Here is a 25,850-nt window from a genome sequence, read left to right as displayed (position 1 = left end):
TTGAATATTTCTGTGTTCATGTGGTAGGGAAAACATTGTTGTATACTACAAATTCCCTGTTTTGCTTTTAGGTTGGAGACTACATAAGACTTTGACAGTTGGCGGGAAACCATCATCAACTGGAGAGATGCCGGTAAAAAGATGGCCATAAAACAGTGACCGCTGATTCGCATTGAGTTCTTTCTTACATATTGGATGACCTATGTTTTTTATTGTTTAAATCATTGCGGCTTGGAATGCTCTTTAAGAAAAGGTATGGTTATGGGGGTGTCTACGCGCAAAAGTTTGACTTTATTTTTTGTTAAAGTTATTGCTTTTACATTGAATTTGTGCAGGAAATCTTTTGGTATGTTGTGACCTAAACTAACTTATGATAAAAATGAAATATCATCTGCAAGTGCAAAATATGACTGGGAAAGCAGATTTTTGGTCATTTCTTAGCAAAAGGGAAGAAAATAAGTGCATTAAATGCATGAATTCAGATTATTTGACCTGGAATAGTTGTTTTTCAAGTTGACCCCCCACCCTTATATATTGGAATAAGGGCTAAATTGCTTTCCGACTTAAATTCAACCGCATATTGGTTGACCGTGTCGCGTTAATGTGTTACATGAAGTTAGAATTCAACGCCAGGGACTCCGTGATCGAGTAACGCAACTAAAACTTTTGCGAAAAGCATGAACATTCAAACAGAGCCCCATTTCACCGACATGGAATGGCAGGCATTTTTACAGTATGGACAGTGCAGCAGATGCTTAACTGAGCCAGCCTTCATATTTAGTACAATCATGAATTGAGCAAGATTTTATCACTTCATATTATTCATAAAAGTACACTTAAAATACATAAATGCATGTTTTTGTTTCATTTTTTTATCTTTTTCTATTGGGTATTTTGACTTTTTCAGGAAGAGGAATGTCTGCGACTAAGTCAAGGGCCACTGGATAAGGGTTGTTGATGGCAAAACAGGTAATAATATCATTTTGTTATCATGTACACAAGCAAATAAGCATATGTATGATGCTTTAGGTGTGAAAGACTGTCATAATCAGGATTGTGGTCACTCACACCCTTGCCGTCATGTAATTCTCCTCGCAGTTTGTATTGATAGTTCCGCGTCCTGACATGTAAAGCTCGTGCTTTGTTGGCAGCTGAAGTTGGCACTTAACAGGGTTATCCTTGTTCCTGAGCATGTATGCAGTACAGCTGAGTTGATTTGCTACTTGTTACCCTACAATTAGCTTGTTTTTGGTATTGTTTTCTCACAATATGCTTATATTCATGGTTCCGGCTTAAAATGGTGTCGCGCCTTACTTAAACATAGGATTGTTATAGCAAGTGTCCCCTTCATCATTTACCTTAGAGGGATTTTTTTGACAAAATTTGGCACTTTCAGCAACTTGTTTTGTTTTTTATTTGGTACATGCTTCTCTCATTCAGTGATTTAATGACAGTATTGTCCTTATTCTTTTTTCTTTGCATAGAAAGGTGACATGAATCATTGATATTTGTTGTGTTGAGAATTCTGCAGGAAGCTGTGTCCCCAAAAGAAGTACTAGAAACCCCTTTCAGGACACTGCCTTGATCTGAACTGCCTTTCTACCCCTGTTACTACATGGAACATCATTGCTAAGCTTATAATGCTTGCCTACATATGTGTTTTTTGTTCAATTTAACTTTTCCTTCCAGCTTAAACCCCCCCCCCCCCCCCCAACAAATGAGCATTGTATTCTTTCGCTTGGTTACAAACTCCCATTTGGACCAGATTGCCACCATAAAAATAGCCTAAAGTACTTATTTTGTGTCCAAAATATGAAAATTTGTATTGTCTTGAACCTCTAAATGAGAGCTGGCAATGCATTTTGACCATCTGCTGCAGTTAAAAGGCACCCATGACATTACATGCTAGAATATTTCATTGGCGGCTGGTAAATAAATGGGCACCGATCGACAAGGCGCTTTCAAGATTTTACACTTTTATTGGTGTGAAATAACAAGTTATTGGAAGCTTATTGATTTCTACACTTCAAAGTATCTTTGATCTCTCATTTTGACTAATTAGTTTATTGTCTTGGATGAAATTGGATTGTTTTTGCTTTGAAATTGGCATTTTTGGGATGATTAAAAAAAAACACACAAAAAAGACATTATCAAAATTGCTTAGAGTGAAAATATCTAACAAATTCATTCTTTCCCCACCACACATTAGCCCCACTTGCATGTCTTTTTGGTTTGTTTTGGTATTTTATTGCAGATATTGAACACAACAGCTTTAAATCTTAAAGGGGCAGTTAAGCTTTAACAGGCCTAATATCGCCTTCTTCGGACTGAAAACACCCGCGTGTGAAAATATGATACAGAATGGCCAAATGGACAGCTAATCCAGCCAAACTTAATATATTGGTGCAATATGGATGGGATGATAATAATATGAAAGAAAAACACATTTCAGTAAAAATAAATTTCTCTTATAGGTTACAATACACTAAATACTTTTGGTGTTCAATGCTATACCCTCTAAAAACAAAATCTTCATTTATTTGAAGACACAATTCTCTGTACGGGCACTTGCCATGACTTTATTTTTGAATATTTCTGTGTTCATGTGGTAGGGAAAACATTGTTGTATACTACAAATTCCCTGTTTTGCTTTTAGGTTGGAGACTACATAAGACTTTGACAGTTGGCGGGAAACCATCATCAACTGGAGAGATGCCGGTAAAAAGATGGCCATAAAACAGTGACCGCTGATTCGCATTGAGTTCTTTCTTACATATTGGATGACCTATGTTTTTTATTGTTTAAATCATTGCGGCTTGGAATGCTCTTTAAGAAAAGGTATGGTTATGGGGGTGTCTACGCGCAAAAGTTTGACTTTATTTTTTGTTAAAGTTATTGCTTTTACATTGAATTTGTGCAGGAAATCTTTTGGTATGTTGTGACCTAAACTAACTTATGATAAAAATGAAATATCATCTGCAAGTGCAAAATATGACTGGGAAAGCAGATTTTTGGTCATTTCTTAGCAAAAGGGAAGAAAATAAGTGCATTAAATGCATGAATTCAGATTATTTGACCTGGAATAGTTGTTTTTCAAGTTGACCCCCCACCCTTATATAGTGGAATAAGGGCTAAATTGCTTTCCGACTTAAATTCAACCGCATATTGGTTGACCGTGTCGCGTTAATGTGTTACATGAAGTTAGAATTCAACGCCAGGGACTCCGTGATCGAGTAACGCAACTAAAACTTTTGCGAAAAGCATGAACATTCAAACAGAGCCCCATTTCACCGACATGGAATGGCAGGCATTTTTACAGTATGGACAGTGCAGCAGATGCTTAACTGAGCCAGCCTTCATATTTAGTACAATCATGAATTGAGCAAGATTTTATCACTTCATATTATTCATAAAAGTACACTTAAAATACATAAATGCATGTTTTTGTTTCATTTTTTTATCTTTTTCTATTGGGTATTTTGACTTTTTCAGGAAGAGGAATGTCTGCGACTAAGTCAAGGGCCACTGGATAAGGGTTGTTGATGGCAAAACAGGTAATAATATCATTTTGTTATCATGTACACAAGCAAATAAGCATATGTATGATGCTTTAGGTGTGAAAGACTGTCATAATCAGGATTGTGGTCACTCACACCCTTGCCGTCATGTAATTCTCCTCGCAGTTTGTATTGATAGTTCCGCGTCCTGACATGTAAAGCTCGTGCTTTGTTGGCAGCTGAAGTTGGCACTTAACAGGGTTATCCTTGTTCCTGAGCATGTATGCAGTACAGCTGAGTTGATTTGCTACTTGTTACCCTACAATTAGCTTGTTTTTGGTATTGTTTTCTCACAATATGCTTATATTCATGGTTCCGGCTTAAAATGGTGTCGCGCCTTACTTAAACATAGGATTGTTATAGCAAGTGTCCCCTTCATCATTTACCTTAGAGGGATTTTTTTGACAAAATTTGGCACTTTCAGCAACTTGTTTTGTTTTTTATTTGGTACATGCTTCTCTCATTCAGTGATTTAATGACAGTATTGTCCTTATTCTTTTTTCTTTGCATAGAAAGGTGACATGAATCATTGATATTTGTTGTGTTGAGAATTCTGCAGGAAGCTGTGTCCCCAAAAGAAGTACTAGAAACCCCTTTCAGGACACTGCCTTGATCTGAACTGCCTTTCTACCCCTGTTACTACATGGAACATCATTGCTAAGCTTATAATGCTTGCCTACATATGTGTTTTTTGTTCAATTTAACTTTTCCTTCCAGCTTAAACCCCCCCCCCCCCCCAACAAATGAGCATTGTATTCTTTCGCTTGGTTACAAACTCCCATTTGGACCAGATTGCCACCATAAAAATAGCCTAAAGTACTTATTTTGTGTCCAAAATATGAAAATTTGTATTGTCTTGAACCTCTAAATGAGAGCTGGCAATGCATTTTGACCATCTGCTGCAGTTAAAAGGCACCCATGACATTACATGCTAGAATATTTCATTGGCGGCTGGTAAATAAATGGGCACCGATCGACAAGGCGCTTTCAAGATTTTACACTTTTATTGGTGTGAAATAACAAGTTATTGGAAGCTTATTGATTTCTACACTTCAAAGTATCTTTGATCTCTCATTTTGACTAATTAGTTTATTGTCTTGGATGAAATTGGATTGTTTTTGCTTTGAAATTGGCATTTTTGGGATGATTAAAAAAAAACACACAAAAAAGACATTATCAAAATTGCTTAGAGTGAAAATATCTAACAAATTCATTCTTTCCCCACCACACATTAGCCCCACTTGCATGTCTTTTTGGTTTGTTTTGGTATTTTATTGCAGATATTGAACACAACAGCTTTAAATCTTAAAGGGGCAGTTAAGCTTTAACAGGCCTAATATCGCCTTCTTCGGACTGAAAACACCCGCGTGTGAAAATATGATACAGAATGGCCAAATGGACAGCTAATCCAGCCAAACTTAATATATTGGTGCAATATGGATGGGATGATAATAATATGAAAGAAAAACACATTTCAGTAAAAATAAATTTCTCTTATAGGTTACAATACACTAAATACTTTTGGTGTTCAATGCTATACCCTCTAAAAACAAAATCTTCATTTATTTGAAGACACAATTCTCTGTACGGGCACTTGCCATGACTTTATTTTTGAATATTTCTGTGTTCATGTGGTAGGGAAAACATTGTTGTATACTACAAATTCCCTGTTTTGCTTTTAGGTTGGAGACTACATAAGACTTTGACAGTTGGCGGGAAACCATCATCAACTGGAGAGATGCCGGTAAAAAGATGGCCATAAAACAGTGACCGCTGATTCGCATTGAGTTCTTTCTTACATATTGGATGACCTATGTTTTTTATTGTTTAAATCATTGCGGCTTGGAATGCTCTTTAAGAAAAGGTATGGTTATGGGGGTGTCTACGCGCAAAAGTTTGACTTTATTTTTTGTTAAAGTTATTGCTTTTACATTGAATTTGTGCAGGAAATCTTTTGGTATGTTGTGACCTAAACTAACTTATGATAAAAATGAAATATCATCTGCAAGTGCAAAATATGACTGGGAAAGCAGATTTTTGGTCATTTCTTAGCAAAAGGGAAGAAAATAAGTGCATTAAATGCATGAATTCAGATTATTTGACCTGGAATAGTTGTTTTTCAAGTTGACCCCCCACCCTTATATAGTGGAATAAGGGCTAAATTGCTTTCCGACTTAAATTCAACCGCATATTGGTTGACCGTGTCGCGTTAATGTGTTACATGAAGTTAGAATTCAACGCCAGGGACTCCGTGATCGAGTAACGCAACTAAAACTTTTGCGAAAAGCATGAACATTCAAACAGAGCCCCATTTCACCGACATGGAATGGCAGGCATTTTTACAGTATGGACAGTGCAGCAGATGCTTAACTGAGCCAGCCTTCATATTTAGTACAATCATGAATTGAGCAAGATTTTATCACTTCATATTATTCATAAAAGTACACTTAAAATACATAAATGCATGTTTTTGTTTCATTTTTTTATCTTTTTCTATTGGGTATTTTGACTTTTTCAGGAAGAGGAATGTCTGCGACTAAGTCAAGGGCCACTGGATAAGGGTTGTTGATGGCAAAACAGGTAATAATATCATTTTGTTATCATGTACACAAGCAAATAAGCATATGTATGATGCTTTAGGTGTGAAAGACTGTCATAATCAGGATTGTGGTCACTCACACCCTTGCCGTCATGTAATTCTCCTCGCAGTTTGTATTGATAGTTCCGCGTCCTGACATGTAAAGCTCGTGCTTTGTTGGCAGCTGAAGTTGGCACTTAACAGGGTTATCCTTGTTCCTGAGCATGTATGCAGTACAGCTGAGTTGATTTGCTACTTGTTACCCTACAATTAGCTTGTTTTTGGTATTGTTTTCTCACAATATGCTTATATTCATGTTTCCGGCTTAAAATGGTGTCGCGCCTTACTTAAACATAGGATTGTTATAGCAAGTGTCCCCTTCATCATTTACCTTAGAGGGATTTTTTTGACAAAATTTGGCACTTTCAGCAACTTGTTTTGTTTTTTATTTGGTACATGCTTCTCTCATTCAGTGATTTAATGACAGTATTGTCCTTATTCTTTTTTCTTTGCATAGAAAGGTGACATGAATCATTGATATTTGTTGTGTTGAGAATTCTGCAGGAAGCTGTGTCCCCAAAAGAAGTACTAGAAACCCCTTTCAGGACACTGCCTTGATCTGAACTGCCTTTCTACCCCTGTTACTACATGGAACATCATTGCTAAGCTTATAATGCTTGCCTACATATGTGTTTTTTGTTCAATTTAACTTTTCCTTCCAGCTTAAACCCCCCCCCCCCCCCCAACAAATGAGCATTGTATTCTTTCGCTTGGTTACAAACTCCCATTTGGACCAGATTGCCACCATAAAAATAGCCTAAAGTACTTATTTTGTGTCCAAAATATGAAAATTTGTATTGTCTTGAACCTCTAAATGAGAGCTGGCAATGCATTTTGACCATCTGCTGCAGTTAAAAGGCACCCATGACATTACATGCTAGAATATTTCATTGGCGGCTGGTAAATAAATGGGCACCGATCGACAAGGCGCTTTCAAGATTTTACACTTTTATTGGTGTGAAATAACAAGTTATTGGAAGCTTATTGATTTCTACACTTCAAAGTATCTTTGATCTCTCATTTTGACTAATTAGTTTATTGTCTTGGATGAAATTGGATTGTTTTTGCTTTGAAATTGGCATTTTTGGGATGATTAAAAAAAAACACACAAAAAAGACATTATCAAAATTGCTTAGAGTGAAAATATCTAACAAATTCATTCTTTCCCCACCACACATTAGCCCCACTTGCATGTCTTTTTGGTTTGTTTTGGTATTTTATTGCAGATATTGAACACAACAGCTTTAAATCTTAAAGGGGCAGTTAAGCTTTAACAGGCCTAATATCGCCTTCTTCGGACTGAAAACACCCGCGTGTGAAAATATGATACAGAATGGCCAAATGGACAGCTAATCCAGCCAAACTTAATATATTGGTGCAATATGGATGGGATGATAATAATATGAAAGAAAAACACATTTCAGTAAAAATAAATTTCTCTTATAGGTTACAATACACTAAATACTTTTGGTGTTCAATGCTATACCCTCTAAAAACAAAATCTTCATTTATTTGAAGACACAATTCTCTGTACGGGCACTTGCCATGACTTTATTTTTGAATATTTCTGTGTTCATGTGGTAGGGAAAACATTGTTGTATACTACAAATTCCCTGTTTTGCTTTTAGGTTGGAGACTACATAAGACTTTGACAGTTGGCGGGAAACCATCATCAACTGGAGAGATGCCGGTAAAAAGATGGCCATAAAACAGTGACCGCTGATTCGCATTGAGTTCTTTCTTACATATTGGATGACCTATGTTTTTTATTGTTTAAATCATTGCGGCTTGGAATGCTCTTTAAGAAAAGGTATGGTTATGGGGGTGTCTACGCGCAAAAGTTTGACTTTATTTTTTGTTAAAGTTATTGCTTTTACATTGAATTTGTGCAGGAAATCTTTTGGTATGTTGTGACCTAAACTAACTTATGATAAAAATGAAATATCATCTGCAAGTGCAAAATATGACTGGGAAAGCAGATTTTTGGTCATTTCTTAGCAAAAGGGAAGAAAATAAGTGCATTAAATGCATGAATTCAGATTATTTGACCTGGAATAGTTGTTTTTCAAGTTGACCCCCCACCCTTATATAGTGGAATAAGGGCTAAATTGCTTTCCGACTTAAATTCAACCGCATATTGGTTGACCGTGTCGCGTTAATGTGTTACATGAAGTTAGAATTCAACGCCAGGGACTCCGTGATCGAGTAACGCAACTAAAACTTTTGCGAAAAGCATGAACATTCAAACAGAGCCCCATTTCACCGACATGGAATGGCAGGCATTTTTACAGTATGGACAGTGCAGCAGATGCTTAACTGAGCCAGCCTTCATATTTAGTACAATCATGAATTGAGCAAGATTTTATCACTTCATATTATTCATAAAAGTACACTTAAAATACATAAATGCATGTTTTTGTTTCATTTTTTTATCTTTTTCTATTGGGTATTTTGACTTTTTCAGGAAGAGGAATGTCTGCGACTAAGTCAAGGGCCACTGGATAAGGGTTGTTGATGGCAAAACAGGTAATAATATCATTTTGTTATCATGTACACAAGCAAATAAGCATATGTATGATGCTTTAGGTGTGAAAGACTGTCATAATCAGGATTGTGGTCACTCACACCCTTGCCGTCATGTAATTCTCCTCGCAGTTTGTATTGATAGTTCCGCGTCCTGACATGTAAAGCTCGTGCTTTGTTGGCAGCTGAAGTTGGCACTTAACAGGGTTATCCTTGTTCCTGAGCATGTATGCAGTACAGCTGAGTTGATTTGCTACTTGTTACCCTACAATTAGCTTGTTTTTGGTATTGTTTTCTCACAATATGCTTATATTCATGTTTCCGGCTTAAAATGGTGTCGCGCCTTACTTAAACATAGGATTGTTATAGCAAGTGTCCCCTTCATCATTTACCTTAGAGGGATTTTTTTGACAAAATTTGGCACTTTCAGCAACTTGTTTTGTTTTTTATTTGGTACATGCTTCTCTCATTCAGTGATTTAATGACAGTATTGTCCTTATTCTTTTTTCTTTGCATAGAAAGGTGACATGAATCATTGATATTTGTTGTGTTGAGAATTCTGCAGGAAGCTGTGTCCCCAAAAGAAGTACTAGAAACCCCTTTCAGGACACTGCCTTGATCTGAACTGCCTTTCTACCCCTGTTACTACATGGAACATCATTGCTAAGCTTATAATGCTTGCCTACATATGTGTTTTTTGTTCAATTTAACTTTTCCTTCCAGCTTAAACCCCCCCCCCCCCCCCCAACAAATGAGCATTGTATTCTTTCGCTTGGTTACAAACTCCCATTTGGACCAGATTGCCACCATAAAAATAGCCTAAAGTACTTATTTTGTGTCCAAAATATGAAAATTTGTATTGTCTTGAACCTCTAAATGAGAGCTGGCAATGCATTTTGACCATCTGCTGCAGTTAAAAGGCACCCATGACATTACATGCTAGAATATTTCATTGGCGGCTGGTAAATAAATGGGCACCGATCGACAAGGCGCTTTCAAGATTTTACACTTTTATTGGTGTGAAATAACAAGTTATTGGAAGCTTATTGATTTCTACACTTCAAAGTATCTTTGATCTCTCATTTTGACTAATTAGTTTATTGTCTTGGATGAAATTGGATTGTTTTTGCTTTGAAATTGGCATTTTTGGGATGATTAAAAAAAAACACACAAAAAAGACATTATCAAAATTGCTTAGAGTGAAAATATCTAACAAATTCATTCTTTCCCCACCACACATTAGCCCCACTTGCATGTCTTTTTGGTTTGTTTTGGTATTTTATTGCAGATATTGAACACAACAGCTTTAAATCTTAAAGGGGCAGTTAAGCTTTAACAGGCCTAATATCGCCTTCTTCGGACTGAAAACACCCGCGTGTGAAAATATGATACAGAATGGCCAAATGGACAGCTAATCCAGCCAAACTTAATATATTGGTGCAATATGGATGGGATGATAATAATATGAAAGAAAAACACATTTCAGTAAAAATAAATTTCTCTTATAACTAACTTATGATAAAAATGAAATATCATCTGCAAGTGCAAAATATGACTGGGAAAGCAGATTTTTGGTCATTTCTTAGCAAAAGGGAAGAAAATAAGTGCATTAAATGCATGAATTCAGATTATTTGACCTGGAATAGTTGTTTTTCAAGTTGACCCCCCACCCTTATATATTGGAATAAGGGCTAAATTGCTTTCCGACTTAAATTCAACCGCATATTGGTTGACCGTGTCGCGTTAATGTGTTACATGAAGTTAGAATTCAACGCCAGGGACTCCGTGATCGAGTAACGCAACTAAAACTTTTGCGAAAAGCATGAACATTCAAACAGAGCCCCATTTCACCGACATGGAATGGCAGGCATTTTTACAGTATGGACAGTGCAGCAGATGCTTAACTGAGCCAGCCTTCATATTTAGTACAATCATGAATTGAGCAAGATTTTATCACTTCATATTATTCATAAAAGTACACTTAAAATACATAAATGCATGTTTTTGTTTCATTTTTTTATCTTTTTCTATTGGGTATTTTGACTTTTTCAGGAAGAGGAATGTCTGCGACTAAGTCAAGGGCCACTGGATAAGGGTTGTTGATGGCAAAACAGGTAATAATATCATTTTGTTATCATGTACACAAGCAAATAAGCATATGTATGATGCTTTAGGTGTGAAAGACTGTCATAATCAGGATTGTGGTCACTCACACCCTTGCCGTCATGTAATTCTCCTCGCAGTTTGTATTGATAGTTCCGCGTCCTGACATGTAAAGCTCGTGCTTTGTTGGCAGCTGAAGTTGGCACTTAACAGGGTTATCCTTGTTCCTGAGCATGTATGCAGTACAGCTGAGTTGATTTGCTACTTGTTACCCTACAATTAGCTTGTTTTTGGTATTGTTTTCTCACAATATGCTTATATTCATGTTTCCGGCTTAAAATGGTGTCGCGCCTTACTTAAACATAGGATTGTTATAGCAAGTGTCCCCTTCATCATTTACCTTAGAGGGATTTTTTTGACAAAATTTGGCACTTTCAGCAACTTGTTTTGTTTTTTATTTGGTACATGCTTCTCTCATTCAGTGATTTAATGACAGTATTGTCCTTATTCTTTTTTCTTTGCATAGAAAGGTGACATGAATCATTGATATTTGTTGTGTTGAGAATTCTGCAGGAAGCTGTGTCCCCAAAAGAAGTACTAGAAACCCCTTTCAGGACACTGCCTTGATCTGAACTGCCTTTCTACCCCTGTTACTACATGGAACATCATTGCTAAGCTTATAATGCTTGCCTACATATGTGTTTTTTGTTCAATTTAACTTTTCCTTCCAGCTTAAACCCCCCCCCCCCCCCCAACAAATGAGCATTGTATTCTTTCGCTTGGTTACAAACTCCCATTTGGACCAGATTGCCACCATAAAAATAGCCTAAAGTACTTATTTTGTGTCCAAAATATGAAAATTTGTATTGTCTTGAACCTCTAAATGAGAGCTGGCAATGCATTTTGACCATCTGCTGCAGTTAAAAGGCACCCATGACATTACATGCTAGAATATTTCATTGGCGGCTGGTAAATAAATGGGCACCGATCGACAAGGCGCTTTCAAGATTTTACACTTTTATTGGTGTGAAATAACAAGTTATTGGAAGCTTATTGATTTCTACACTTCAAAGTATCTTTGATCTCTCATTTTGACTAATAAGTTTATTGTCTTGGATGAAATTGGATTGTTTTTGCTTTGAAATTGGCATTTTTGGGATGATTAAAAAAAAACACACAAAAAAGACATTATCAAAATTGCTTAGAGTGAAAATATCTAACAAATTCATTCTTTCCCCACCACACATTAGCCCCACTTGCATGTCTTTTTGGTTTGTTTTGGTATTTTATTGCAGATATTGAACACAACAGCTTTAAATCTTAAAGGGGCAGTTAAGCTTTAACAGGCCTAATATCGCCTTCTTCGGACTGAAAACACCCGCGTGTGAAAATATGATACAGAATGGCCAAATGGACAGCTTAATCCAGCCAAACTTAATATATTGGTGCAATATGGATGGGATGATAATAATATGAAAGAAAAACACATTTCAGTAAAAATAAATTTCTCTTATCACAATTCTCTGTACGGGCACTTGCCATGACTTTATTTTTGAATATTTCTGTGTTCATGTGGTAGGGAAAACATTGTTGTATACTACAAATTCCCTGTTTTGCTTTTAGGTTGGAGACTACATAAGACTTTGACAGTTGGCGGGAAACCATCATCAACTGGAGAGATGCCGGTAAAAAGATGGCCATAAAACAGTGACCGCTGATTCGCATTGAGTTCTTTCTTACATATTGGATGACCTATGTTTTTTATTGTTTAAATCATTGCGGCTTGGAATGCTCTTTAAGAAAAGGTATGGTTATGGGGGTGTCTACGCGCAAAAGTTTGACTTTATTTTTTGTTAAAGTTATTGCTTTTACATTGAATTTGTGCAGGAAATCTTTTGGTATGTTGTGACCTAAACTAACTTATGATAAAAATGAAATATCATCTGCAAGTGCAAAATATGACTGGGAAAGCAGATTTTTGGTCATTTCTTAGCAAAAGGGAAGAAAATAAGTGCATTAAATGCATGAATTCAGATTATTTGACCTGGAATAGTTGTTTTTCAAGTTGACCCCCCACCCTTATATATTGGAATAAGGGCTAAATTGCTTTCCGACTTAAATTCAACCGCATATTGGTTGACCGTGTCGCGTTAATGTGTTACATGAAGTTAGAATTCAACGCCAGGGACTCCGTGATCGAGTAACGCAACTAAAACTTTTGCGAAAAGCATGAACATTCAAACAGAGCCCCATTTCACCGACATGGAATGGCAGGCATTTTTACAGTATGGACAGTGCAGCAGATGCTTAACTGAGCCAGCCTTCATATTTAGTACAATCATGAATTGAGCAAGATTTTATCACTTCATATTATTCATAAAAGTACACTTAAAATACATAAATGCATGTTTTTGTTTCATTTTTTTATCTTTTTCTATTGGGTATTTTGACTTTTTCAGGAAGAGGAATGTCTGCGACTAAGTCAAGGGCCACTGGATAAGGGTTGTTGATGGCAAAACAGGTAATAATATCATTTTGTTATCATGTACACAAGCAAATAAGCATATGTATGATGCTTTAGGTGTGAAAGACTGTCATAATCAGGATTGTGGTCACTCACACCCTTGCCGTCATGTAATTCTCCTCGCAGTTTGTATTGATAGTTCCGCGTCCTGACATGTAAAGCTCGTGCTTTGTTGGCAGCTGAAGTTGGCACTTAACAGGGTTATCCTTGTTCCTGAGCATGTATGCAGTACAGCTGAGTTGATTTGCTACTTGTTACCCTACAATTAGCTTGTTTTTGGTATTGTTTTCTCACAATATGCTTATATTCATGTTTCCGGCTTAAAATGGTGTCGCGCCTTACTTAAACATAGGATTGTTATAGCAAGTGTCCCCTTCATCATTTACCTTAGAGGGATTTTTTTGACAAAATTTGGCACTTTCAGCAACTTGTTTTGTTTTTTATTTGGTACATGCTTCTCTCATTCAGTGATTTAATGACAGTATTGTCCTTATTCTTTTTTCTTTGCATAGAAAGGTGACATGAATCATTGATATTTGTTGTGTTGAGAATTCTGCAGGAAGCTGTGTCCCCAAAAGAAGTACTAGAAACCCCTTTCAGGACACTGCCTTGATCTGAACTGCCTTTCTACCCCTGTTACTACATGGAACATCATTGCTAAGCTTATAATGCTTGCCTACATATGTGTTTTTTGTTCAATTTAACTTTTCCTTCCAGCTTAAACCCCCCCCCCCCCCCAACAAATGAGCATTGTATTCTTTCGCTTGGTTACAAACTCCCATTTGGACCAGATTGCCACCATAAAAATAGCCTAAAGTACTTATTTTGTGTCCAAAATATGAAAATTTGTATTGTCTTGAACCTCTAAATGAGAGCTGGCAATGCATTTTGACCATCTGCTGCAGTTAAAAGGCACCCATGACATTACATGCTAGAATATTTCATTGGCGGCTGGTAAATAAATGGGCACCGATCGACAAGGCGCTTTCAAGATTTTACACTTTTATTGGTGTGAAATAACAAGTTATTGGAAGCTTATTGATTTCTACACTTCAAAGTATCTTTGATCTCTCATTTTGACTAATTAGTTTATTGTCTTGGATGAAATTGGATTGTTTTTGCTTTGAAATTGGCATTTTTGGGATGATTAAAAAAAAACACACAAAAAAGACATTATCAAAATTGCTTAGAGTGAAAATATCTAACAAATTCATTCTTTCCCCACCACACATTAGCCCCACTTGCATGTCTTTTTGGTTTGTTTTGGTATTTTATTGCAGATATTGAACACAACAGCTTTAAATCTTAAAGGGGCAGTTAAGCTTTAACAGGCCTAATATCGCCTTCTTCGGACTGAAAACACCCGCGTGTGAAAATATGATACAGAATGGCCAAATGGACAGCTAATCCAGCCAAACTTAATATATTGGTGCAATATGGATGGGATGATAATAATATGAAAGAAAAACACATTTCAGTAAAAATAAATTTCTCTTATAGGTTACAATACACTAAATACTTTTGGTGTTCAATGCTATACCCTCTAAAAACAAAATCTTCATTTATTTGAAGACACAATTCTCTGTACGGGCACTTGCCATGACTTTATTTTTGAATATTTCTGTGTTCATGTGGTAGGGAAAACATTGTTGTATACTACAAATTCCCTGTTTTGCTTTTAGGTTGGAGACTACATAAGACTTTGACAGTTGGCGGGAAACCATCATCAACTGGAGAGATGCCGGTAAAAAGATGGCCATAAAACAGTGACCGCTGATTCGCATTGAGTTCTTTCTTACATATTGGATGACCTATGTTTTTTATTGTTTAAATCATTGCGGCTTGGAATGCTCTTTAAGAAAAGGTATGGTTATGGGGGTGTCTACGCGCAAAAGTTTGACTTTATTTTTTGTTAAAGTTATTGCTTTTACATTGAATTTGTGCAGGAAATCTTTTGGTATGTTGTGACCTAAACTAACTTATGATAAAAATGAAATATCATCTGCAAGTGCAAAATATGACTGGGAAAGCAGATTTTTGGTCATTTCTTAGCAAAAGGGAAGAAAATAAGTGCATTAAATGCATGAATTCAGATTATTTGACCTGGAATAGTTGTTTTTCAAGTTGACCCCCCACCCTTATATATTGGAATAAGGGCTAAATTGCTTTCCGACTTAAATTCAACCGCATATTGGTTGACCGTGTCGCGTTAATGTGTTACATGAAGTTAGAATTCAACGCCAGGGACTCCGTGATCGAGTAACGCAACTAAAACTTTTGCGAAAAGCATGAACATTCAAACAGAGCCCCATTTCACCGACATGGAATGGCAGGCATTTTTACAGTATGGACAGTGCAGCAGATGCTTAACTGAGCCAGCCTTCATATTTAGTACAATCATGAATTGAGCAAGATTTTATCACTTCATATTATTCATAAAAGTACACTTAAAATACATAAATGCATGTTTTTGTTTCATTTTTTTATCTTTTTCTATTGGGTATTTTGACTTTTTCAGGAAGAGGAATGTCTGCGACTAAGTCAAGGGCCACTGGATAAGGGTTGTTGATGGCAAAACAGGTAATAATATCATTTTGTTATCATGTACACAAGCAAATAAGCATATGTATGATGCTTTAGGTGTGAAAGACTGTCATAATCAGGATTGTGGTCACTCACACCCTTGCCGTCATGTAATTCTCCTCGCAGTTTGTATTGATAGTTCCGCGTCCTGACATGTAAAGCTCGTGCTTTGTTGGCAGCTGAAGTTGGCACTTAACAGGGTTATCCTTGTTCCTGAGCATGTATGCAGTACAGCTGAGTTGATTTGCTACTTGTTACCCTACAATTAGCTTGTTTTTGGTATTGTTTTCTCACAATATGCTTATATTCATGTTTCCGGCTTAAAATGGTGTCGCGCCTTACTTAAACATAGGATTGTTATAGCAAGTGTCCCCTTCATCATTTACCTTAGAGGGATTTTTTTGACAAAATTTGGCACTTTCAGCAACTTGTTTTGTTTTTTATTTGGTACATGCTTCTCTCATTCAGTGATTTAATGACAGTATTGTCCTTATTCTTTTTTCTTTGCATAGAAAGGTGACATGAATCATTGATATTTGTTGTGTTGAGAATTCTGCAGGAAGCTGTGTCCCCAAAAGAAGTACTAGAAACCCCTTTCAGGACACTGCCTTGATCTGAACTGCCTTTCTACCCCTGTTACTACATGGAACATCATTGCTAAGCTTATAATGCTTGCCTACATATGTGTTTTTTGTTCAATTTAACTTTTCCTTCCAGCTTAAACCCCCCCCCCCCCCCCCAACAAATGAGCATTGTATTCTTTCGCTTGGTTACAAACTCCCATTTGGACCAGATTGCCACCATAAAAATAGCCTAAAGTACTTATTTTGTGTCCAAAATATGAAAATTTGTATTGTCTTGAACCTCTAAATGAGAGCTGGCAATGCATTTTGACCATCTGCTGCAGTTAAAAGGCACCCATGACATTACATGCTAGAATATTTCATTGGCGGCTGGTAAATAAATGGGCACCGATCGACAAGGCGCTTTCAAGATTTTACACTTTTATTGGTGTGAAATAACAAGTTATTGGAAGCTTATTGATTTCTACACTTCAAAGTATCTTTGATCTCTCATTTTGACTAATTAGTTTATTGTCTTGGATGAAATTGGATTGTTTTTGCTTTGAAATTGGCATTTTTGGGATGATTAAAAAAAAACACACAAAAAAGACATTATCAAAATTGCTTAGAGTGAAAATATCTAACAAATTCATTCTTTCCCCACCACACATTAGCCCCACTTGCATGTCTTTTTGGTTTGTTTTGGTATTTTATTGCAGATATTGAACACAACAGCTTTAAATCTTAAAGGGGCAGTTAAGCTTTAACAGGCCTAATATCGCCTTCTTCGGACTGAAAACACCCGCGTGTGAAAATATGATACAGAATGGCCAAATGGACAGCTAATCCAGCCAAACTTAATATATTGGTGCAATATGGATGGGATGATAATAATATGAAAGAAAAACACATTTCAGTAAAAATAAATTTCTCTTATAACTAACTTATGATAAAAATGAAATATCATCTGCAAGTGCAAAATATGACTGGGAAAGCAGATTTTTGGTCATTTCTTAGCAAAAGGGAAGAAAATAAGTGCATTAAATGCATGAATTCAGATTATTTGACCTGGAATAGTTGTTTTTCAAGTTGACCCCCCACCCTTATATAGTGGAATAAGGGCTAAATTGCTTTCCGACTTAAATTCAACCGCATATTGGTTGACCGTGTCGCGTTAATGTGTTACATGAAGTTAGAATTCAACGCCAGGGACTCCGTGATCGAGTAACGCAACTAAAACTTTTGCGAAAAGCATGAACATTCAAACAGAGCCCCATTTCACCGACATGGAATGGCAGGCATTTTTACAGTATGGACAGTGCAGCAGATGCTTAACTGAGCCAGCCTTCATATTTAGTACAATCATGAATTGAGCAAGATTTTATCACTTCATATTATTCATAAAAGTACACTTAAAATACATAAATGCATGTTTTTGTTTCATTTTTTTATCTTTTTCTATTGGGTATTTTGACTTTTTCAGGAAGAGGAATGTCTGCGACTAAGTCAAGGGCCACTGGATAAGGGTTGTTGATGGCAAAACAGGTAATAATATCATTTTGTTATCATGTACACAAGCAAATAAGCATATGTATGATGCTTTAGGTGTGAAAGACTGTCATAATCAGGATTGTGGTCACTCACACCCTTGCCGTCATGTAATTCTCCTCGCAGTTTGTATTGATAGTTCCGCGTCCTGACATGTAAAGCTCGTGCTTTGTTGGCAGCTGAAGTTGGCACTTAACAGGGTTATCCTTGTTCCTGAGCATGTATGCAGTACAGCTGAGTTGATTTGCTACTTGTTACCCTACAATTAGCTTGTTTTTGGTATTGTTTTCTCACAATATGCTTATATTCATGGTTCCGGCTTAAAATGGTGTCGCGCCTTACTTAAACATAGGATTGTTATAGCAAGTGTCCCCTTCATCATTTACCTTAGAGGGATTTTTTTGACAAAATTTGGCACTTTCAGCAACTTGTTTTGTTTTTTATTTGGTACATGCTTCTCTCATTCAGTGATTTAATGACAGTATTGTCCTTATTCTTTTTTCTTTGCATAGAAAGGTGACATGAATCATTGATATTTGTTGTGTTGAGAATTCTGCAGGAAGCTGTGTCCCCAAAAGAAGTACTAGAAACCCCTTTCAGGACACTGCCTTGATCTGAACTGCCTTTCTACCCCTGTTACTACATGGAACATCATTGCTAAGCTTATAATGCTTGCCTACATATGTGTTTTTTGTTCAATTTAACTTTTCCTTCCAGCTTAAACCCCCCCCCCCCCCCCAACAAATGAGCATTGTATTCTTTCGCTTGGTTACAAACTCCCATTTGGACCAGATTGCCACCATAAAAATAGCCTAAAGTACTTATTTTGTGTCCAAAATATGAAAATTTGTATTGTCTTGAACCTCTAAATGAGAGCTGGCAATGCATTTTGACCATCTGCTGCAGTTAAAAGGCACCCATGACATTACATGCTAGAATATTTCATTTGCGGCTGGTAAATAAATGGGCACCGATCGACAAGGCGCTTTCAAGATTTTACACTTTTATTGGTGTGAAATAACAAGTTATTGGAAGCTTATTGATTTCTACACTTCAAAGTATCTTTGATCTCTCATTTTGACTAATTAGTTTATTGTCTTGGATGAAATTGGATTGTTTTTGCTTTGAAATTGGCATTTTTGGGATGATTAAAAAAAAACACACAAAAAAGACATTATCAAAATTGCTTAGAGTGAAAATATCTAACAAATTCATTCTTTCCCCACCACACATTAGCCCCACTTGCATGTCTTTTTGGTTTGTTTTGGTATTTTATTGCAGATATTGAACACAACAGCTTTAAATCTTAAAGGGGCAGTTAAGCTTTAACAGGCCTAATATCGCCTTCTTCGGACTGAAAACACCCGCGTGTGAAAATATGATACAGAATGGCCAAATGGACAGCTAATCCAGCCAAACTTAATATATTGGTGCAATATGGATGGGATGATAATAATATGAAAGAAAAACACATTTCAGTAAAAATAAATTTCTCTTATAAACTAACTTATGATAAAAATGAAATATCATCTGCAAGTGCAAAATATGACTGGGAAAGCAGATTTTTGGTCATTTCTTAGCAAAAGGGAAGAAAATAAGTGCATTAAATGCATGAATTCAGATTATTTGACCTGGAATAGTTGTTTTTCAAGTTGACCCCCCACCCTTATATATTGGAATAAGGGCTAAATTGCTTTCCGACTTAAATTCAACCGCATATTGGTTGACCGTGTCGCGTTAATGTGTTACATGAAGTTAGAATTCAACGCCAGGGACTCCGTGATCGAGTAACGCAACTAAAACTTTTGCGAAAAGCATGAACATTCAAACAGAGCCCCATTTCACCGACATGGAATGGCAGGCATTTTTACAGTATGGACAGTGCAGCAGATGCTTAACTGAGCCAGCCTTCATATTTAGTACAATCATGAATTGAGCAAGATTTTATCACTTCATATTATTCATAAAAGTACACTTAAAATACATAAATGCATGTTTTTGTTTCATTTTTTTATCTTTTTCTATTGGGTATTTTGACTTTTTCAGGAAGAGGAATGTCTGCGACTAAGTCAAGGGCCACTGGATAAGGGTTGTTGATGGCAAAACAGGTAATAATATCATTTTGTTATCATGTACACAAGCAAATAAGCATATGTATGATGCTTTAGGTGTGAAAGACTGTCATAATCAGGATTGTGGTCACTCACACCCTTGCCGTCATGTAATTCTCCTCGCAGTTTGTATTGATAGTTCCGCGTCCTGACATGTAAAGCTCGTGCTTTGTTGGCAGCTGAAGTTGGCACTTAACAGGGTTATCCTTGTTCCTGAGCATGTATGCAGTACAGCTGAGTTGATTTGCTACTTGTTACCCTACAATTAGCTTGTTTTTGGTATTGTTTTCTCACAATATGCTTATATTCATGTTTCCGGCTTAAAATGGTGTCGCGCCTTACTTAAACATAGGATTGTTATAGCAAGTGTCCCCTTCATCATTTACCTTAGAGGGATTTTTTTGACAAAATTTGGCACTTTCAGCAACTTGTTTTGTTTTTTATTTGGTACATGCTTCTCTCATTCAGTGATTTAATGACAGTATTGTCCTTATTCTTTTTTCTTTGCATAGAAAGGTGACATGAATCATTGATATTTGTTGTGTTGAGAATTCTGCAGGAAGCTGTGTCCCCAAAAGAAGTACTAGAAACCCCTTTCAGGACACTGCCTTGATCTGAACTGCCTTTCTACCCCTGTTACTACATGGAACATCATTGCTAAGCTTATAATGCTTGCCTACATATGTGTTTTTTGTTCAATTTAACTTTTCCTTCCAGCTTAACCCCCCCCCCCCCCCCCAACAAATGAGCATTGTATTCTTTCGCTTGGTTACAAACTCCCATTTGGACCAGATTGCCACCATAAAAATAGCCTAAAGTACTTATTTTGTGTCCAAAATATGAAAATTTGTATTGTCTTGAACCTCTAAATGAGAGCTGGCAATGCATTTTGACCATCTGCTGCAGTTAAAAGGCACCCATGACATTACATGCTAGAATATTTCATTGGCGGCTGGTAAATAAATGGGCACCGATCGACAAGGCGCTTTCAAGATTTTACACTTTTATTGGTGTGAAATAACAAGTTATTGGAAGCTTATTGATTTCTACACTTCAAAGTATCTTTGATCTCTCATTTTGACTAATTAGTTTATTGTCTTGGATGAAATTGGATTGTTTTTGCTTTGAAATTGGCATTTTTGGGATGATTAAAAAAAAACACACAAAAAAGACATTATCAAAATTGCTTAGAGTGAAAATATCTAACAAATTCATTCTTTCCCCACCACACATTAGCCCCACTTGCATGTCTTTTTGGTTTGTTTTGGTATTTTATTGCAGATATTGAACACAACAGCTTTAAATCTTAAAGGGGCAGTTAAGCTTTAACAGGCCTAATATCGCCTTCTTCGGACTGAAAACACCCGCGTGTGAAAATATGATACAGAATGGCCAAATGGACAGCTAATCCAGCCAAACTTAATATATTGGTGCAATATGGATGGGATGATAATAATATGAAAGAAAAACACATTTCAGTAAAAATAAATTTCTCTTATACTAACTTATGATAAAAATGAAATATCATCTGCAAGTGCAAAATATGACTGGGAAAGCAGATTTTTGGTCATTTCTTAGCAAAAGGGAAGAAAATAAGTGCATTAAATGCATGAATTCAGATTATTTGACCTGGAATAGTTGTTTTTCAAGTTGACCCCCCCACCCTTATATATTGGAATAAGGGCTAAATTGCTTTCCGACTTAAATTCAACCGCATATTGGTTGACCGTGTCGCGTTAATGTGTTACATGAAGTTAGAATTCAACGCCAGGGACTCCGTGATCGAGTAACGCAACTAAAACTTTTGCGAAAAGCATGAACATTCAAACAGAGCCCCATTTCACCGACATGGAATGGCAGGCATTTTTACAGTATGGACAGTGCAGCAGATGCTTAACTGAGCCAGCCTTCATATTTAGTACAATCATGAATTGAGCAAGATTTTATCACTTCATATTATTCATAAAAGTACACTTAAAATACATAAATGCATGTTTTTGTTTCATTTTTTTTATCTTTTTCTATTGGGTATTTTGACTTTTTCAGGAAGAGGAATGTCTGCGACTAAGTCAAGGGCCACTGGATAAGGGTTGTTGATGGCAAAACAGGTAATAATATCATTTTGTTATCATGTACACAAGCAAATAAGCATATGTATGATGCTTTAGGTGTGAAAGACTGTCATAATCAGGATTGTGGTCACTCACACCCTTGCCGTCATGTAATTCTCCTCGCAGTTTGTATTGATAGTTCCGCGTCCTGACATGTAAAGCTCGTGCTTTGTTGGCAGCTGAAGTTGGCACTTAACAGGGTTATCCTTGTTCCTGAGCATGTATGCAGTACAGCTGAGTTGATTTGCTACTTGTTACCCTACAATTAGCTTGTTTTTGGTATTGTTTTCTCACAATATGCTTATATTCATGGTTCCGGCTTAAAATGGTGTCGCGCCTTACTTAAACATAGGATTGTTATAGCAAGTGTCCCCTTCATCATTTACCTTAGAGGGATTTTTTTGACAAAATTTGGCACTTTCAGCAACTTGTTTTGTTTTTTATTTGGTACATGCTTCTCTCATTCAGTGATTTAATGACAGTATTGTCCTTATTCTTTTTTCTTTGCATAGAAAGGTGACATGAATCATTGATATTTGTTGTGTTGAGAATTCTGCAGGAAGCTGTGTCCCCAAAAGAAGTACTAGAAACCCCTTTCAGGACACTGCCTTGATCTGAACTGCCTTTCTACCCCTGTTACTACATGGAACATCATTGCTAAGCTTATAATGCTTGCCTACATATGTGTTTTTTGTTCAATTTAACTTTTCCTTCCAGCTTAAACCCCCCCCCCCCCCCCAACAAATGAGCATTGTATTCTTTCGCTTGGTTACAAACTCCCATTTGGACCAGATTGCCACCATAAAAATAGCCTAAAGTACTTATTTTGTGTCCAAAATATGAAAATTTGTATTGTCTTGAACCTCTAAATGAGAGCTGGCAATGCATTTTGACCATCTGCTGCAGTTAAAAGGCACCCATGACATTACATGCTAGAATATTTCATTTGCGGCTGGTAAATAAATGGGCACCGATCGACAAGGCGCTTTCAAGATTTTACACTTTTATTGGTGTGAAATAACAAGTTATTGGAAGCTTATTGATTTCTACACTTCAAAGTATCTTTGATCTCTCATTTTGACTAATTAGTTTATTGTCTTGGATGAAATTGGATTGTTTTTGCTTTGAAATTGGCATTTTTGGGATGATTAAAAAAAAACACACAAAAAAGACATTATCAAAATTGCTTAGAGTGAAAATATCTAACAAATTCATTCTTTCCCCACCACACATTAGCCCCACTTGCATGTCTTTTTGGTTTGTTTTGGTATTTTATTGCAGATATTGAACACAACAGCTTTAAATCTTAAAGGGGCAGTTAAGCTTTAACAGGCCTAATATCGCCTTCTTCGGACTGAAAACACCCGCGTGTGAAAATATGATACAGAATGGCCAAATGGACAGCTAATCCAGCCAAACTTAATATATTGGTGCAATATGGATGGGATGATAATAATATGAAAGAAAAACACATTTCAGTAAAAATAAATTTCTCTTATACTAACTTATGATAAAAATGAAATATCATCTGCAAGTGCAAAATATGACTGGGAAAGCAGATTTTTGGTCATTTCTTAGCAAAAGGGAAGAAAATAAGTGCATTAAATGCATGAATTCAGATTATTTGACCTGGAATAGTTGTTTTTCAAGTTGACCCCCCACCCTTATATAGTGGAATAAGGGCTAAATTGCTTTCCGACTTAAATTCAACCGCATATTGGTTGACCGTGTCGCGTTAATGTGTTACATGAAGTTAGAATTCAACGCCAGGGACTCCGTGATCGAGTAACGCAACTAAAACTTTTGCGAAAAGCATGAACATTCAAACAGAGCCCCATTTCACCGACATGGAATGGCAGGCATTTTTACAGTATGGACAGTGCAGCAGATGCTTAACTGAGCCAGCCTTCATATTTAGTACAATCATGAATTGAGCAAGATTTTATCACTTCATATTATTCATAAAAGTACACTTAAAATACATAAATGCATGTTTTTGTTTCATTTTTTTATCTTTTTCTATTGGGTATTTTGACTTTTTCAGGAAGAGGAATGTCTGCGACTAAGTCAAGGGCCACTGGATACGGGTTGTTGATGGCAAAACAGGTAATAATATCATTTTGTTATCATGTACACAAGCAAATAAGCATATGTATGATGCTTTAGGTGTGAAAGACTGTCATAATCAGGATTGTGGTCACTCACACCCTTGCCGTCATGTAATTCTCCTCGCAGTTTGTATTGATAGTTCCGCGTCCTGACATGTAAAGCTCGTGCTTTGTTGGCAGCTGAAGTTGGCACTTAACAGGGTTATCCTTGTTCCTGAGCATGTATGCAGTACAGCTGAGTTGATTTGCTACTTGTTACCCTACAATTAGCTTGTTTTTGGTATTGTTTTCTCACAATATGCTTATATTCATGGTTCCGGCTTAAAATGGTGTCGCGCCTTACTTAAACATAGGATTGTTATAGCAAGTGTCCCCTTCATCATTTACCTTAGAGGGATTTTTTTGACAAAATTTGGCACTTTCAGCAACTTGTTTTGTTTTTTATTTGGTACATGCTTCTCTCATTCAGTGATTTAATGACAGTATTGTCCTTATTCTTTTTTCTTTGCATAGAAAGGTGACATGAATCATTGATATTTGTTGTGTTGAGAATTCTGCAGGAAGCTGTGTCCCCAAAAGAAGTACTAGAAACCCCTTTCAGGACACTGCCTTGATCTGAACTGCCTTTCTACCCCTGTTACTACATGGAACATCATTGCTAAGCTTATAATGCTTGCCTACATATGTGTTTTTTGTTCAATTTAACTTTTCCTTCCAGCTTAAACCCCCCCCCCCCCCCCCAACAAATGAGCATTGTATTCTTTCGCTTGGTTACAAACTCCCATTTGGACCAGATTGCCACCATAAAAATAGCCTAAAGTACTTATTTTGTGTCCAAAATATGAAAATTTGTATTGTCTTGAACCTCTAAATGAGAGCTGGCAATGCATTTTGACCATCTGCTGCAGTTAAAAGGCACCCATGACATTACATGCTAGAATATTTCATTTGCGGCTGGTAAATAAATGGGCACCGATCGACAAGGCGCTTTCAAGATTTTACACTTTTATTGGTGTGAAATAACAAGTTATTGGAAGCTTATTGATTTCTACACTTCAAAGTATCTTTGATCTCTCATTTTGACTAATTAGTTTATTGTCTTGGATGAAATTGGATTGTTTTTGCTTTGAAATTGGCATTTTTGGGATGATTAAAAAAAAACACACAAAAAAGACATTATCAAAATTGCTTAGAGTGAAAATATCTAACAAATTCATTCTTTCCCCACCACACATTAGCCCCACTTGCATGTCTTTTTGGTTTGTTTTGGTATTTTATTGCAGATATTGAACACAACAGCTTTAAATCTTAAAGGGGCAGTTAAGCTTTAACAGGCCTAATATCGCCTTCTTCGGACTGAAAACACCCGCGTGTGAAAATATGATACAGAATGGCCAAATGGACAGCTAATCCAGCCAAACTTAATATATTGGTGCAATATGGATGGGATGATAATAATATGAAAGAAAAACACATTTCAG

At 36.5% G+C, this 25,850-nt stretch overlaps 1 protein-coding gene across 29 annotated transcripts in view; it reads left to right on the top strand.

Annotated features, from left to right (window-relative positions):
- LOC127842691 (uncharacterized) overlaps positions 1–25,850 on the top strand; it is a 46,842-nt gene that overhangs the window by 7,188 nt on the left and 13,804 nt on the right. For 3 of the 29 annotated variants that reach the window (XM_052372337.1, XM_052372350.1, XM_052372356.1), the window contains 2 exons: positions 15,028–15,089; positions 24,306–24,367. The gene's annotated coding sequence lies outside the window, so the exon portion shown is untranslated. Of the gene's footprint in view, positions 1–71; positions 134–907; positions 970–2,656; positions 2,719–3,492; positions 3,555–5,239; positions 5,302–6,075; positions 6,138–7,823; positions 7,886–8,659; positions 8,722–10,770; positions 10,833–12,444; positions 12,507–13,280; positions 13,343–15,027; positions 15,090–24,305; positions 24,368–25,850 lie in introns of those variants that run through there. The other 26 variants (XM_052372338.1, XM_052372351.1, XM_052372346.1 and 23 more) reach the window with 21 other exon arrangements.

This window comes from Dreissena polymorpha, chromosome 8, assembly GCF_020536995.1.
Source record: "Dreissena polymorpha isolate Duluth1 chromosome 8, UMN_Dpol_1.0, whole genome shotgun sequence".
In the NCBI taxonomy this organism is placed as follows: Eukaryota; Metazoa; Mollusca; class Bivalvia; order Myida; family Dreissenidae; genus Dreissena; species Dreissena polymorpha.
This window is presented reverse-complemented; position numbering and strand designations above follow the sequence as displayed.